Below are 12993 nucleotides of genomic sequence, written 5' to 3'. Positions count from 1 at the left end.
GTAACGCAAATCTTAGCTTTGTCTCATTCGACCCCTAACTCGACCCAAGGAGCTACTGCAAACTCTTAGCCTAACACTAGCCCTAAATGAAAGACGCCTATTGTCCTCACATGTGGGATTTTGTTCTCGCTGCTAGTGCATACGAAACTTGGTTCCGACGTGTCCAGGAGTGGGAGAATTACCAGGGACCTTGCAATCTCGTGCCTGGGGGTTTCTAAGCTGGGCATAGGAGCTCCACTGGATGGAGCCAAGTGTCTTGAACTGAGTTTTTGTGATGCAGCAGGAAAAGGCGCTGCAAAAAGGAGCAACTACCAAGGCAAAGAGATGTGCATTCATTAGGGCATCGTGTCGGCAGATTTGTGGCCCTGCCCTGAACGTGTTTATTGACAGGATCGTGAACGCATGTCCGTTTTCAGTGAACAGTGATTTATGCTTTACCCTTTTTTGGTGAAAACGCACACGAGTCAGATGTGTGCTTTCAGTCTGGGTGTTCAGAAAAGCAAGAATTCATAAACACATGCCATTCCCTGGCTCCCAATTGTCCTGTCTGTACACGTGGCATGAAGATAAAAAAGAAACAGCTATTGGCAGCGGTGGGATTCGAACCCACGCCTCCAAAGAGACTGGAGCCTAAATCCAGCGCCTTAGACCGCTCGGCCACGCTACCCTGCTGGTACTGAAACGAGAGCCTCTGAGACCTGTATTTTTTTAGGGATTGGCTGGTTTGGCCATTAATTCAAAATCAAAGCAAAGCATGAACTTGGATTGAATTCTAGCACTGGCTGTGCAAAGCCCGAACTGAACAATAAAGCACACTTGTCAGCCTGAAATTGAAATGTCACCTTTCGGGAGTGCTCTGTTCGACAGCAGTCTGGTAGCCTAGTGGTCAATGTCAGCACCCCTCCATCCAGCAGTCCTGAGTTCAATACCCGGTGAGGGAGGTCAGATCTTTTCTAGGTTTTTTTTGGTTCTAAAAATGTTTGGGAAGCGAAGGTTCAGGAACATTGCCGGTAGGGAGAGTAAGCTCTTTAAAGGCATGCAATGAGATGTGTTTTTCTTTATTTCTGCATATTTCTGTAGCTAGCTGCATTCTTTCAGTCAACATCCCGCCCCATTTAGTGCTCACGTTTTTAAAGAAGTCCACCATTAGCCCGCAGTGTAAGCCTACCCGGGGCCTCCGCCGATGGTCCATGGTGTGTGGGATCCTTACTGGACCAACCCCAGCCGTAACGCAAATCTTAGCTTTGTCTCATTCGACCCCTAACTCGACCCAAGGAGCTACTGCAAACTCTTAGCCTAACACTAGCCCTAAATGAAAGACGCCTATTGTCCTCACATGTGGGATTTTGTTCTCGCTGCTAGTGCATACGAAACTTGGTTCCGACGTGTCCAGGAGTGGGAGAATTACCAGGGACCTTGCAATCTCGTGCCTGGGGGTTTCTAAGCTGGGCATAGGAGCTCCACTGGATGGAGCCAAGTGTCTTGAACTGAGTTTTTGTGATGCAGCAGGAAAAGGCGCTGCAAAAAGGAGCAACTACCAAGGCAAAGAGATGTGCATTCATTAGGGCATCGTGTCGGCAGATTTGTGGCCCTGCCAAGCACGTGTTTATTGACAGGATCGTGAACGCATGTCCGTTTTCAGTGAACAGTGATTTATGCTTTACCCTTTTTTGGTGAAAACGCACACGAGTCAGATGTGTGCTTTCAGTCTGGGTGTTCAGAAAAGCAAGAATTCATAAACACATGCCATTCCCTGGCTCCCAATTGTCCTGTCTGTACACGTGGCATGAAGATAAAAAAGAAACAGCTATTGGCAGCGGTGGGATTCGAACCCACGCCTCCAAAGAGACTGGAGCCTAAATCCAGCGCCTTAGACCGCTCGTCCACGCTACCCTGCTGGTACTGAAACGAGAGCCTCTGAGACCTGTATTTTTTTAGGGATTGGCTGGTTTGGCCATTAATTCAAAATCAAAGCAAAGCATGAACTTGGATTGAATTCTAGCACTGGCTCTGCAAAGCCCGAACTGAACAATAAAGCACACTTGTCAGCCTGAAATTGAAATGTCACCTTTCGGGAGTGCTCTGTTCAACAGCAGTCTGGTAGCCTAGTGGTCAATGTCAGCACCCCTCCATCCAGCAGTCTTGAGTTCAATTCCCGGTGAGGGAGGTCAGATCTTTTCTAGGTTTTTTTTGGTTCTAAAAATGTTTGGGAAGCGAAGGTTCAGGAACATTGCCGGTAGGGAGAGTAAGCTCTTTAAAGGCATGCAATGAGATGTGTTTTTCTTTATTTCTGCATATTTCTGTAGCTAGCTGCATTCTTTCAGTCAACATCCCGCCCCATTTAGTGCTCACGTTTTTAAAGAAGTCCACCATTAGCCCGCAGTGTAAGCCTACCCGGGGCCTCCGCCGATGGTCCATGGTGTGTGGGATCCTTACTGGACCAACCCCAGCCGTAACGCAAATCTTAGCTTTGTCTCATTCGACCCCTAACTCGACCCAAGGAGCTACTGCAAACTCTTAGCCTAACACTAGCCCTAAATGAAAGACGCCTATTGTCCTCACATGTGGGATTTTGTTCTCGCTGCTAGTGCATACGAAACTTGGTTCCGACGTGTCCAGGAGTGGGAGAATTACCAGGGACCTTGCAATCTCGTGCCTGGGGGTTTCTAAGCTGGGCATAGGAGCTCCACTGGATGGAGCCAAGTGTCTTGAACTGAGTTTTTGTGATGCAGCAGGAAAAGGCGCTGCAAAAAGGAGCAACTACCAAGGCAAAGAGATGTGCATTCATTAGGGCATCGTGTCGGCAGATTTGTGGCCCTGCCAAGCACGTGTTTATTGACAGGATCGTGAACGCATGTCCGTTTTCAGTGAACAGTGATTTATGCTTTACCCTTTTTTGGTGAAAACGCACACGAGTCAGATGTGTGCTTTCAGTCTGGGTGTTCAGAAAAGCAAGAATTCATAAACACATGCCATTCCCTGGCTCCCAATTGTCCTGTCTGTACACGTGGCATGAAGATAAAAAAGAAACAGCTATTGGCAGCGGTGGGATTCGAACCCACGCCTCCAAAGAGACTGGAGCCTAAATCCAGCGCCTTAGACCGCTCGTCCACGCTACCCTGCTGGTACTGAAACGAGAGCCTCTGAGACCTGTATTTTTTTAGGGATTGGCTGGTTTGGCCATTAATTCAAAATCAAAGCAAAGCATGAACTTGGATTGAATTCTAGCACTGGCTCTGCAAAGCCCGAACTGAACAATAAAGCACACTTGTCAGCCTGAAATTGAAATGTCACCTTTCGGGAGTGCTCTGTTCAACAGCAGTCTGGTAGCCTAGTGGTCAATGTCAGCACCCCTCCATCCAGCAGTCTTGAGTTCAATTCCCGGTGAGGGAGGTCAGATCTTTTCTAGGTTTTTTTTGGTTCTAAAAATGTTTGGGAAGCGAAGGTTCAGGAACATTGCCGGTAGGGAGAGTAAGCTCTTTAAAGGCATGCAATGAGATGTGTTTTTCTTTATTTCTGCATATTTCTGTAGCTAGCTGCATTCTTTCAGTCAACATCCCGCCCCATTTAGTGCTCACGTTTTTAAAGAAGTCCACCATTAGCCCGCAGTGTAAGCCTACCCGGGGCCTCCGCCGATGGTCCATGGTGTGTGGGATCCTTACTGGACCAACCCCAGCCGTAACGCAAATCTTAGCTTTGTCTCATTCGACCCCTAACTCGACCCAAGGAGCTACTGCAAACTCTTAGCCTAACACTAGCCCTAAATGAAAGACGCCTATTGTCCTCACATGTGGGATTTTGTTCTCGCTGCTAGTGCATACGAAACTTGGTTCCGACGTGTCCAGGAGTGGGAGAATTACCAGGGACCTTGCAATCTCGTGCCTGGGGGTTTCTAAGCTGGGCATAGGAGCTCCACTGGATGGAGCCAAGTGTCTTGAACTGAGTTTTTGTGATGCAGCAGGAAAAGGCGCTGCAAAAAGGAGCAACTACCAAGGCAAAGAGATGTGCATTCATTAGGGCATCGTGTCGGCAGATTTGTGGCCCTGCCAAGCACGTGTTTATTGACAGGATCGTGAACGCATGTCCGTTTTCAGTGAACAGTGATTTATGCTTTACCCTTTTTTGGTGAAAACGCACACGAGTCAGATGTGTGCTTTCAGTCTGGGTGTTCAGAAAAGCAAGAATTCATAAACACATGCCATTCCCTGGCTCCCAATTGTCCTGTCTGTACACGTGGCATGAAGATAAAAAAGAAACAGCTATTGGCAGCGGTGGGATTCGAACCCACGCCTCCAAAGAGACTGGAGCCTAAATCCAGCGCCTTAGACCGCTCGGCCACGCTACCCTGCTGGTACTGAAACGAGAGCCTCTGAGACCTGTATTTTTTTAGGGATTGGCTGGTTTGGCCATTAATTCAAAATCAAAGCAAAGCATGAACTTGGATTGAATTCTAGCACTGGCTGTGCAAAGCCCGAACTGAACAATAAAGCACACTTGTCAGCCTGAAATTGAAATGTCACCTTTCGGGAGTGCTCTGTTCAACAGCAGTCTGGTAGCCTAGTGGTCAATGTCAGCACCCCTCCATCCAGCAGTCTTGAGTTCAATTCCCGGTGAGGGAGGTCAGATCTTTTCTAGGTTTTTTTTGGTTCTAAAAATGTTTGGGAAGCGAAGGTTCAGGAACATTGCCGGTAGGGAGAGTAAGCTCTTTAAAGGCATGCAATGAGATGTGTTTTTCTTTATTTCTGCATATTTCTGTAGCTAGCTGCATTCTTTCAGTCAACATCCCGCCCCATTTAGTGCTCACGTTTTTAAAGAAGTCCACCATTAGCCCGCAGTGTAAGCCTACCCGGGGCCTCCGCCGATGGTCCATGGTGTGTGGGATCCTTACTGGACCAACCCCAGCCGTAACGCAAATCTTAGCTTTGTCTCATTCGACCCCTAACTCGACCCAAGGAGCTACTGCAAACTCTTAGCCTAACACTAGCCCTAAATGAAAGACGCCTATTGTCCTCACATGTGGGATTTTGTTCTCGCTGCTAGTGCATACGAAACTTGGTTCCGACGTGTCCAGGAGTGGGAGAATTACCAGGGACCTTGCAATCTCGTGCCTGGGGGTTTCTAAGCTGGGCATAGGAGCTCCACTGGATGGAGCCAAGTGTCTTGAACTGAGTTTTTGTGATGCAGCAGGAAAAGGCGCTGCAAAAAGGAGCAACTACCAAGGCAAAGAGATGTGCATTCATTAGGGCATCGTGTCGGCAGATTTGTGGCCCTGCCAAGCACGTGTTTATTGACAGGATCGTGAACGCATGTCCGTTTTCAGTGAACAGTGATTTATGCTTTACCCTTTTTTGGTGAAAACGCACACGAGTCAGATGTGTGCTTTCAGTCTGGGTGTTCAGAAAAGCAAGAATTCATAAACACATGCCATTCCCTGGCTCCCAATTGTCCTGTCTGTACACGTGGCATGAAGATAAAAAAGAAACAGCTATTGGCAGCGGTGGGATTCGAACCCACGCCTCCAAAGAGACTGGAGCCTAAATCCAGCGCCTTAGACCGCTCGGCCACGCTACCCTGCTGGTACTGAAACGAGAGCCTCTGAGACCTGTATTTTTTTAGGGATTGGCTGGTTTGGCCATTAATTCAAAATCAAAGCAAAGCATGAACTTGGATTGAATTCTAGCACTGGCTGTGCAAAGCCCGAACTGAACAATAAAGCACACTTGTCAGCCTGAAATTGAAATGTCACCTTTCGGGAGTGCTCTGTTCAACAGCAGTCTGGTAGCCTAGTGGTCAATGTCAGCACCCCTCCATCCAGCAGTCTTGAGTTCAATTCCCGGTGAGGGAGGTCAGATCTTTTCTAGGTTTTTTTTGGTTCTAAAAATGTTTGGGAAGCGAAGGTTCAGGAACATTGCCGGTAGGGAGAGTAAGCTCTTTAAAGGCATGCAATGAGATGTGTTTTTCTTTATTTCTGCATATTTCTGTAGCTAGCTGCATTCTTTCAGTCAACATCCCGCCCCATTTAGTGCTCACGTTTTTAAAGAAGTCCACCATTAGCCCGCAGTGTAAGCCTACCCGGGGCCTCCGCCGATGGTCCATGGTGTGTGGGATCCTTACTGGACCAACCCCAGCCGTAACGCAAATCTTAGCTTTGTCTCATTCGACCCCTAACTCGACCCAAGGAGCTACTGCAAACTCTTAGCCTAACACTAGCCCTAAATGAAAGACGCCTATTGTCCTCACATGTGGGATTTTGTTCTCGCTGCTAGTGCATACGAAACTTGGTTCCGACGTGTCCAGGAGTGGGAGAATTACCAGGGACCTTGCAATCTCGTGCCTGGGGGTTTCTAAGCTGGGCATAGGAGCTCCACTGGATGGAGCCAAGTGTCTTGAACTGAGTTTTTGTGATGCAGCAGGAAAAGGCGCTGCAAAAAGGAGCAACTACCAAGGCAAAGAGATGTGCATTCATTAGGGCATCGTGTCGGCAGATTTGTGGCCCTGCCAAGCACGTGTTTATTGACAGGATCGTGAACGCATGTCCGTTTTCAGTGAACAGTGATTTATGCTTTACCCTTTTTTGGTGAAAACGCACACGAGTCAGATGTGTGCTTTCAGTCTGGGTGTTCAGAAAAGCAAGAATTCATAAACACATGCCATTCCCTGGCTCCCAATTGTCCTGTCTGTACACGTGGCATGAAGATAAAAAAGAAACAGCTATTGGCAGCGGTGGGATTCGAACCCACGCCTCCAAAGAGACTGGAGCCTAAATCCAGCGCCTTAGACCGCTCGGCCACGCTACCCTGCTGGTACTGAAACGAGAGCCTCTGAGACCTGTATTTTTTTAGGGATTGGCTGGTTTGGCCATTAATTCAAAATCAAAGCAAAGCATGAACTTGGATTGAATTCTAGCACTGGCTGTGCAAAGCCCGAACTGAACAATAAAGCACACTTGTCAGCCTGAAATTGAAATGTCACCTTTCGGGAGTGCTCTGTTCAACAGCAGTCTGGTAGCCTAGTGGTCAATGTCAGCACCCCTCCATCCAGCAGTCTTGAGTTCAATTCCCGGTGAGGGAGGTCAGATCTTTTCTAGGTTTTTTTTGGTTCTAAAAATGTTTGGGAAGCGAAGGTTCAGGAACATTGCCGGTAGGGAGAGTAAGCTCTTTAAAGGCATGCAATGAGATGTGTTTTTCTTTATTTCTGCATATTTCTGTAGCTAGCTGCATTCTTTCAGTCAACATCCCGCCCCATTTAGTGCTCACGTTTTTAAAGAAGTCCACCATTAGCCCGCAGTGTAAGCCTACCCGGGGCCTCCGCCGATGGTCCATGGTGTGTGGGATCCTTACTGGACCAACCCCAGCCGTAACGCAAATCTTAGCTTTGTCTCATTCGACCCCTAACTCGACCCAAGGAGCTACTGCAAACTCTTAGCCTAACACTAGCCCTAAATGAAAGACGCCTATTGTCCTCACATGTGGGATTTTGTTCTCGCTGCTAGTGCATACGAAACTTGGTTCCGACGTGTCCAGGAGTGGGAGAATTACCAGGGACCTTGCAATCTCGTGCCTGGGGGTTTCTAAGCTGGGCATAGGAGCTCCACTGGATGGAGCCAAGTGTCTTGAACTGAGTTTTTGTGATGCAGCAGGAAAAGGCGCTGCAAAAAGGAGCAACTACCAAGGCAAAGAGATGTGCATTCATTAGGGCATCGTGTCGGCAGATTTGTGGCCCTGCCAAGCACGTGTTTATTGACAGGATCGTGAACGCATGTCCGTTTTCAGTGAACAGTGATTTATGCTTTACCCTTTTTTGGTGAAAACGCACACGAGTCAGATGTGTGCTTTCAGTCTGGGTGTTCAGAAAAGCAAGAATTCATAAACACATGCCATTCCCTGGCTCCCAATTGTCCTGTCTGTACACGTGGCATGAAGATAAAAAAGAAACAGCTATTGGCAGCGGTGGGATTCGAACCCACGCCTCCAAAGAGACTGGAGCCTAAATCCAGCGCCTTAGACCGCTCGGCCACGCTACCCTGCTGGTACTGAAACGAGAGCCTCTGAGACCTGTATTTTTTTAGGGATTGGCTGGTTTGGCCATTAATTCAAAATCAAAGCAAAGCATGAACTTGGATTGAATTCTAGCACTGGCTGTGCAAAGCCCGAACTGAACAATAAAGCACACTTGTCAGCCTGAAATTGAAATGTCACCTTTCGGGAGTGCTCTGTTCAACAGCAGTCTGGTAGCCTAGTGGTCAATGTCAGCACCCCTCCATCCAGCAGTCTTGAGTTCAATTCCCGGTGAGGGAGGTCAGATCTTTTCTAGGTTTTTTTTGGTTCTAAAAATGTTTGGGAAGCGAAGGTTCAGGAACATTGCCGGTAGGGAGAGTAAGCTCTTTAAAGGCATGCAATGAGATGTGTTTTTCTTTATTTCTGCATATTTCTGTAGCTAGCTGCATTCTTTCAGTCAACATCCCGCCCCATTTAGTGCTCACGTTTTTAAAGAAGTCCACCATTAGCCCGCAGTGTAAGCCTACCCGGGGCCTCCGCCGATGGTCCATGGTGTGTGGGATCCTTACTGGACCAACCCCAGCCGTAACGCAAATCTTAGCTTTGTCTCATTCGACCCCTAACTCGACCCAAGGAGCTACTGCAAACTCTTAGCCTAACACTAGCCCTAAATGAAAGACGCCTATTGTCCTCACATGTGGGATTTTGTTCTCGCTGCTAGTGCATACGAAACTTGGTTCCGACGTGTCCAGGAGTGGGAGAATTACCAGGGACCTTGCAATCTCGTGCCTGGGGGTTTCTAAGCTGGGCATAGGAGCTCCACTGGATGGAGCCAAGTGTCTTGAACTGAGTTTTTGTGATGCAGCAGGAAAAGGCGCTGCAAAAAGGAGCAACTACCAAGGCAAAGAGATGTGCATTCATTAGGGCATCGTGTCGGCAGATTTGTGGCCCTGCCAAGCACGTGTTTATTGACAGGATCGTGAACGCATGTCCGTTTTCAGTGAACAGTGATTTATGCTTTACCCTTTTTTGGTGAAAACGCACACGAGTCAGATGTGTGCTTTCAGTCTGGGTGTTCAGAAAAGCAAGAATTCATAAACACATGCCATTCCCTGGCTCCCAATTGTCCTGTCTGTACACGTGGCATGAAGATAAAAAAGAAACAGCTATTGGCAGCGGTGGGATTCGAACCCACGCCTCCAAAGAGACTGGAGCCTAAATCCAGCGCCTTAGACCGCTCGGCCACGCTACCCTGCTGGTACTGAAACGAGAGCCTCTGAGACCTGTATTTTTTTAGGGATTGGCTGGTTTGGCCATTAATTCAAAATCAAAGCAAAGCATGAACTTGGATTGAATTCTAGCACTGGCTGTGCAAAGCCCGAACTGAACAATAAAGCACACTTGTCAGCCTGAAATTGAAATGTCACCTTTCGGGAGTGCTCTGTTCAACAGCAGTCTGGTAGCCTAGTGGTCAATGTCAGCACCCCTCCATCCAGCAGTCTTGAGTTCAATTCCCGGTGAGGGAGGTCAGATCTTTTCTAGGTTTTTTTTGGTTCTAAAAATGTTTGGGAAGCGAAGGTTCAGGAACATTGCCGGTAGGGAGAGTAAGCTCTTTAAAGGCATGCAATGAGATGTGTTTTTCTTTATTTCTGCATATTTCTGTAGCTAGCTGCATTCTTTCAGTCAACATCCCGCCCCATTTAGTGCTCACGTTTTTAAAGAAGTCCACCATTAGCCCGCAGTGTAAGCCTACCCGGGGCCTCCGCCGATGGTCCATGGTGTGTGGGATCCTTACTGGACCAACCCCAGCCGTAACGCAAATCTTAGCTTTGTCTCATTCGACCCCTAACTCGACCCAAGGAGCTACTGCAAACTCTTAGCCTAACACTAGCCCTAAATGAAAGACGCCTATTGTCCTCACATGTGGGATTTTGTTCTCGCTGCTAGTGCATACGAAACTTGGTTCCGACGTGTCCAGGAGTGGGAGAATTACCAGGGACCTTGCAATCTCGTGCCTGGGGGTTTCTAAGCTGGGCATAGGAGCTCCACTGGATGGAGCCAAGTGTCTTGAACTGAGTTTTTGTGATGCAGCAGGAAAAGGCGCTGCAAAAAGGAGCAACTACCAAGGCAAAGAGATGTGCATTCATTAGGGCATCGTGTCGGCAGATTTGTGGCCCTGCCAAGCACGTGTTTATTGACAGGATCGTGAACGCATGTCCGTTTTCAGTGAACAGTGATTTATGCTTTACCCTTTTTTGGTGAAAACGCACACGAGTCAGATGTGTGCTTTCAGTCTGGGTGTTCAGAAAAGCAAGAATTCATAAACACATGCCATTCCCTGGCTCCCAATTGTCCTGTCTGTACACGTGGCATGAAGATAAAAAAGAAACAGCTATTGGCAGCGGTGGGATTCGAACCCACGCCTCCAAAGAGACTGGAGCCTAAATCCAGCGCCTTAGACCGCTCGGCCACGCTACCCTGCTGGTACTGAAACGAGAGCCTCTGAGACCTGTATTTTTTTAGGGATTGGCTGGTTTGGCCATTAATTCAAAATCAAAGCAAAGCATGAACTTGGATTGAATTCTAGCACTGGCTGTGCAAAGCCCGAACTGAACAATAAAGCACACTTGTCAGCCTGAAATTGAAATGTCACCTTTCGGGAGTGCTCTGTTCAACAGCAGTCTGGTAGCCTAGTGGTCAATGTCAGCACCCCTCCATCCAGCAGTCTTGAGTTCAATTCCCGGTGAGGGAGGTCAGATCTTTTCTAGGTTTTTTTTGGTTCTAAAAATGTTTGGGAAGCGAAGGTTCAGGAACATTGCCGGTAGGGAGAGTAAGCTCTTTAAAGGCATGCAATGAGATGTGTTTTTCTTTATTTCTGCATATTTCTGTAGCTAGCTGCATTCTTTCAGTCAACATCCCGCCCCATTTAGTGCTCACGTTTTTAAAGAAGTCCACCATTAGCCCGCAGTGTAAGCCTACCCGGGGCCTCCGCCGATGGTCCATGGTGTGTGGGATCCTTACTGGACCAACCCCAGCCGTAACGCAAATCTTAGCTTTGTCTCATTCGACCCCTAACTCGACCCAAGGAGCTACTGCAAACTCTTAGCCTAACACTAGCCCTAAATGAAAGACGCCTATTGTCCTCACATGTGGGATTTTGTTCTCGCTGCTAGTGCATACGAAACTTGGTTCCGACGTGTCCAGGAGTGGGAGAATTACCAGGGACCTTGCAATCTCGTGCCTGGGGGTTTCTAAGCTGGGCATAGGAGCTCCACTGGATGGAGCCAAGTGTCTTGAACTGAGTTTTTGTGATGCAGCAGGAAAAGGCGCTGCAAAAAGGAGCAACTACCAAGGCAAAGAGATGTGCATTCATTAGGGCATCGTGTCGGCAGATTTGTGGCCCTGCCAAGCACGTGTTTATTGACAGGATCGTGAACGCATGTCCGTTTTCAGTGAACAGTGATTTATGCTTTACCCTTTTTTGGTGAAAACGCACACGAGTCAGATGTGTGCTTTCAGTCTGGGTGTTCAGAAAAGCAAGAATTCATAAACACATGCCATTCCCTGGCTCCCAATTGTCCTGTCTGTACACGTGGCATGAAGATAAAAAAGAAACAGCTATTGGCAGCGGTGGGATTCGAACCCACGCCTCCAAAGAGACTGGAGCCTAAATCCAGCGCCTTAGACCGCTCGGCCACGCTACCCTGCTGGTACTGAAACAAGAGCCTCTGAGACCTGTATTTTTTTAGGGATTGGCTGGTTTGGCCATTAATTCAAAATCAAAGCAAAGCATGAACTTGGATTGAATTCTAGCACTGGCTGTGCAAAGCCCGAACTGAACAATAAAGCACACTTGTCAGCCTGAAATTGAAATGTCACCTTTCGGGAGTGCTCTGTTCAACAGCAGTCTGGTAGCCTAGTGGTCAATGTCAGCACCCCTCCATCCAGCAGTCTTGAGTTCAATTCCCGGTGAGGGAGGTCAGATCTTTTCTAGGTTTTTTTTGGTTCTAAAAATGTTTGGGAAGCGAAGGTTCAGGAACATTGCCGGTAGGGAGAGTAAGCTCTTTAAAGGCATGCAATGAGATGTGTTTTTCTTTATTTCTGCATATTTCTGTAGCTAGCTGCATTCTTTCAGTCAACATCCCGCCCCATTTAGTGCTCACGTTTTTAAAGAAGTCCACCATTAGCCCGCAGTGTAAGCCTACCCGGGGCCTCCGCCGATGGTCCATGGTGTGTGGGATCCTTACTGGACCAACCCCAGCCGTAACGCAAATCTTAGCTTTGTCTCATTCGACCCCTAACTCGACCCAAGGAGCTACTGCAAACTCTTAGCCTAACACTAGCCCTAAATGAAAGACGCCTATTGTCCTCACATGTGGGATTTTGTTCTCGCTGCTAGTGCATACGAAACTTGGTTCCGACGTGTCCAGGAGTGGGAGAATTACCAGGGACCTTGCAATCTCGTGCCTGGGGGTTTCTAAGCTGGGCATAGGAGCTCCACTGGATGGAGCCAAGTGTCTTGAACTGAGTTTTTGTGATGCAGCAGGAAAAGGCGCTGCAAAAAGGAGCAACTACCAAGGCAAAGAGATGTGCATTCATTAGGGCATCGTGTCGGCAGATTTGTGGCCCTGCCCTGAACGTGTTTATTGACAGGATCGTGAACGCATGTCCGTTTTCAGTGAACAGTGATTTATGCTTTACCCTTTTTTGGTGAAAACGCACACGAGTCAGATGTGTGCTTTCAGTCTGGGTGTTCAGAAAAGCAAGAATTCATAAACACATGCCATTCCCTGGCTCCCAATTGTCCTGTCTGTACACGTGGCATGAAGATAAAAAAGAAACAGCTATTGGCAGCGGTGGGATTCGAACCCACGCCTCCAAAGAGACTGGAGCCTAAATCCAGCGCCTTAGACCGCTCGGCCACGCTACCCTGCTGGTACTGAAACGAGAGCCTCTGAGACCTGTATTTTTTTAGGGATTGGCTGGTTTGGCCATT

General features: G+C 48.0%; 11 non-coding genes across 11 annotated transcripts; all 11 read right to left on the bottom strand.

Moving 5' to 3' along the window:
- Nucleotides 1-585: 585 nt before the first annotated feature.
- Nucleotides 586-667, bottom strand: TRNAL-UAG (transfer RNA leucine (anticodon UAG)). Its single transcript has one exon. It is a non-coding gene; the product is annotated as a tRNA-Leu (tRNA).
- Nucleotides 668-1811: 1144 nt separating this feature from the next.
- TRNAL-UAG (transfer RNA leucine (anticodon UAG)) lies at nt 1812-1893 on the bottom strand. Its single transcript has one exon. It is a non-coding gene; the product is annotated as a tRNA-Leu (tRNA).
- A 1144-nt stretch (nt 1894-3037) lies between these two features.
- On the bottom strand, nt 3038-3119 carry TRNAL-UAG (transfer RNA leucine (anticodon UAG)). The gene has a single exon. It is a non-coding gene; the product is annotated as a tRNA-Leu (tRNA).
- A 1144-nt stretch (nt 3120-4263) lies between these two features.
- TRNAL-UAG (transfer RNA leucine (anticodon UAG)) lies at nt 4264-4345 on the bottom strand. Its single transcript has one exon. It is a non-coding gene; the product is annotated as a tRNA-Leu (tRNA).
- A 1144-nt stretch (nt 4346-5489) lies between these two features.
- Nucleotides 5490-5571, bottom strand: TRNAL-UAG (transfer RNA leucine (anticodon UAG)). The gene has a single exon. It is a non-coding gene; the product is annotated as a tRNA-Leu (tRNA).
- A 1144-nt stretch (nt 5572-6715) lies between these two features.
- Nucleotides 6716-6797, bottom strand: TRNAL-UAG (transfer RNA leucine (anticodon UAG)). Its single transcript has one exon. It is a non-coding gene; the product is annotated as a tRNA-Leu (tRNA).
- A 1144-nt stretch (nt 6798-7941) lies between these two features.
- TRNAL-UAG (transfer RNA leucine (anticodon UAG)) lies at nt 7942-8023 on the bottom strand. Its single transcript has one exon. It is a non-coding gene; the product is annotated as a tRNA-Leu (tRNA).
- A 1144-nt stretch (nt 8024-9167) lies between these two features.
- TRNAL-UAG (transfer RNA leucine (anticodon UAG)) lies at nt 9168-9249 on the bottom strand. The gene has a single exon. It is a non-coding gene; the product is annotated as a tRNA-Leu (tRNA).
- Nucleotides 9250-10393: 1144 nt separating this feature from the next.
- TRNAL-UAG (transfer RNA leucine (anticodon UAG)) lies at nt 10394-10475 on the bottom strand. Its single transcript has one exon. It is a non-coding gene; the product is annotated as a tRNA-Leu (tRNA).
- A 1144-nt stretch (nt 10476-11619) lies between these two features.
- TRNAL-UAG (transfer RNA leucine (anticodon UAG)) lies at nt 11620-11701 on the bottom strand. The gene has a single exon. It is a non-coding gene; the product is annotated as a tRNA-Leu (tRNA).
- A 1144-nt stretch (nt 11702-12845) lies between these two features.
- TRNAL-UAG (transfer RNA leucine (anticodon UAG)) lies at nt 12846-12927 on the bottom strand. Its single transcript has one exon. It is a non-coding gene; the product is annotated as a tRNA-Leu (tRNA).
- Nucleotides 12928-12993: the final 66 nt, after the last annotated feature.

The sequence above is a fragment of the Ambystoma mexicanum genome, chromosome 1p (genome assembly GCF_040938575.1).
Source record: "Ambystoma mexicanum isolate Mex_15411 chromosome 1p, UKY_AmexF1_1, whole genome shotgun sequence".
In the NCBI taxonomy this organism is placed as follows: Eukaryota; Metazoa; Chordata; class Amphibia; order Caudata; family Ambystomatidae; genus Ambystoma; species Ambystoma mexicanum.
Note: the sequence above shows the minus strand (reverse complement) of the source record. Positions and strands in the feature narration are given on the sequence as shown.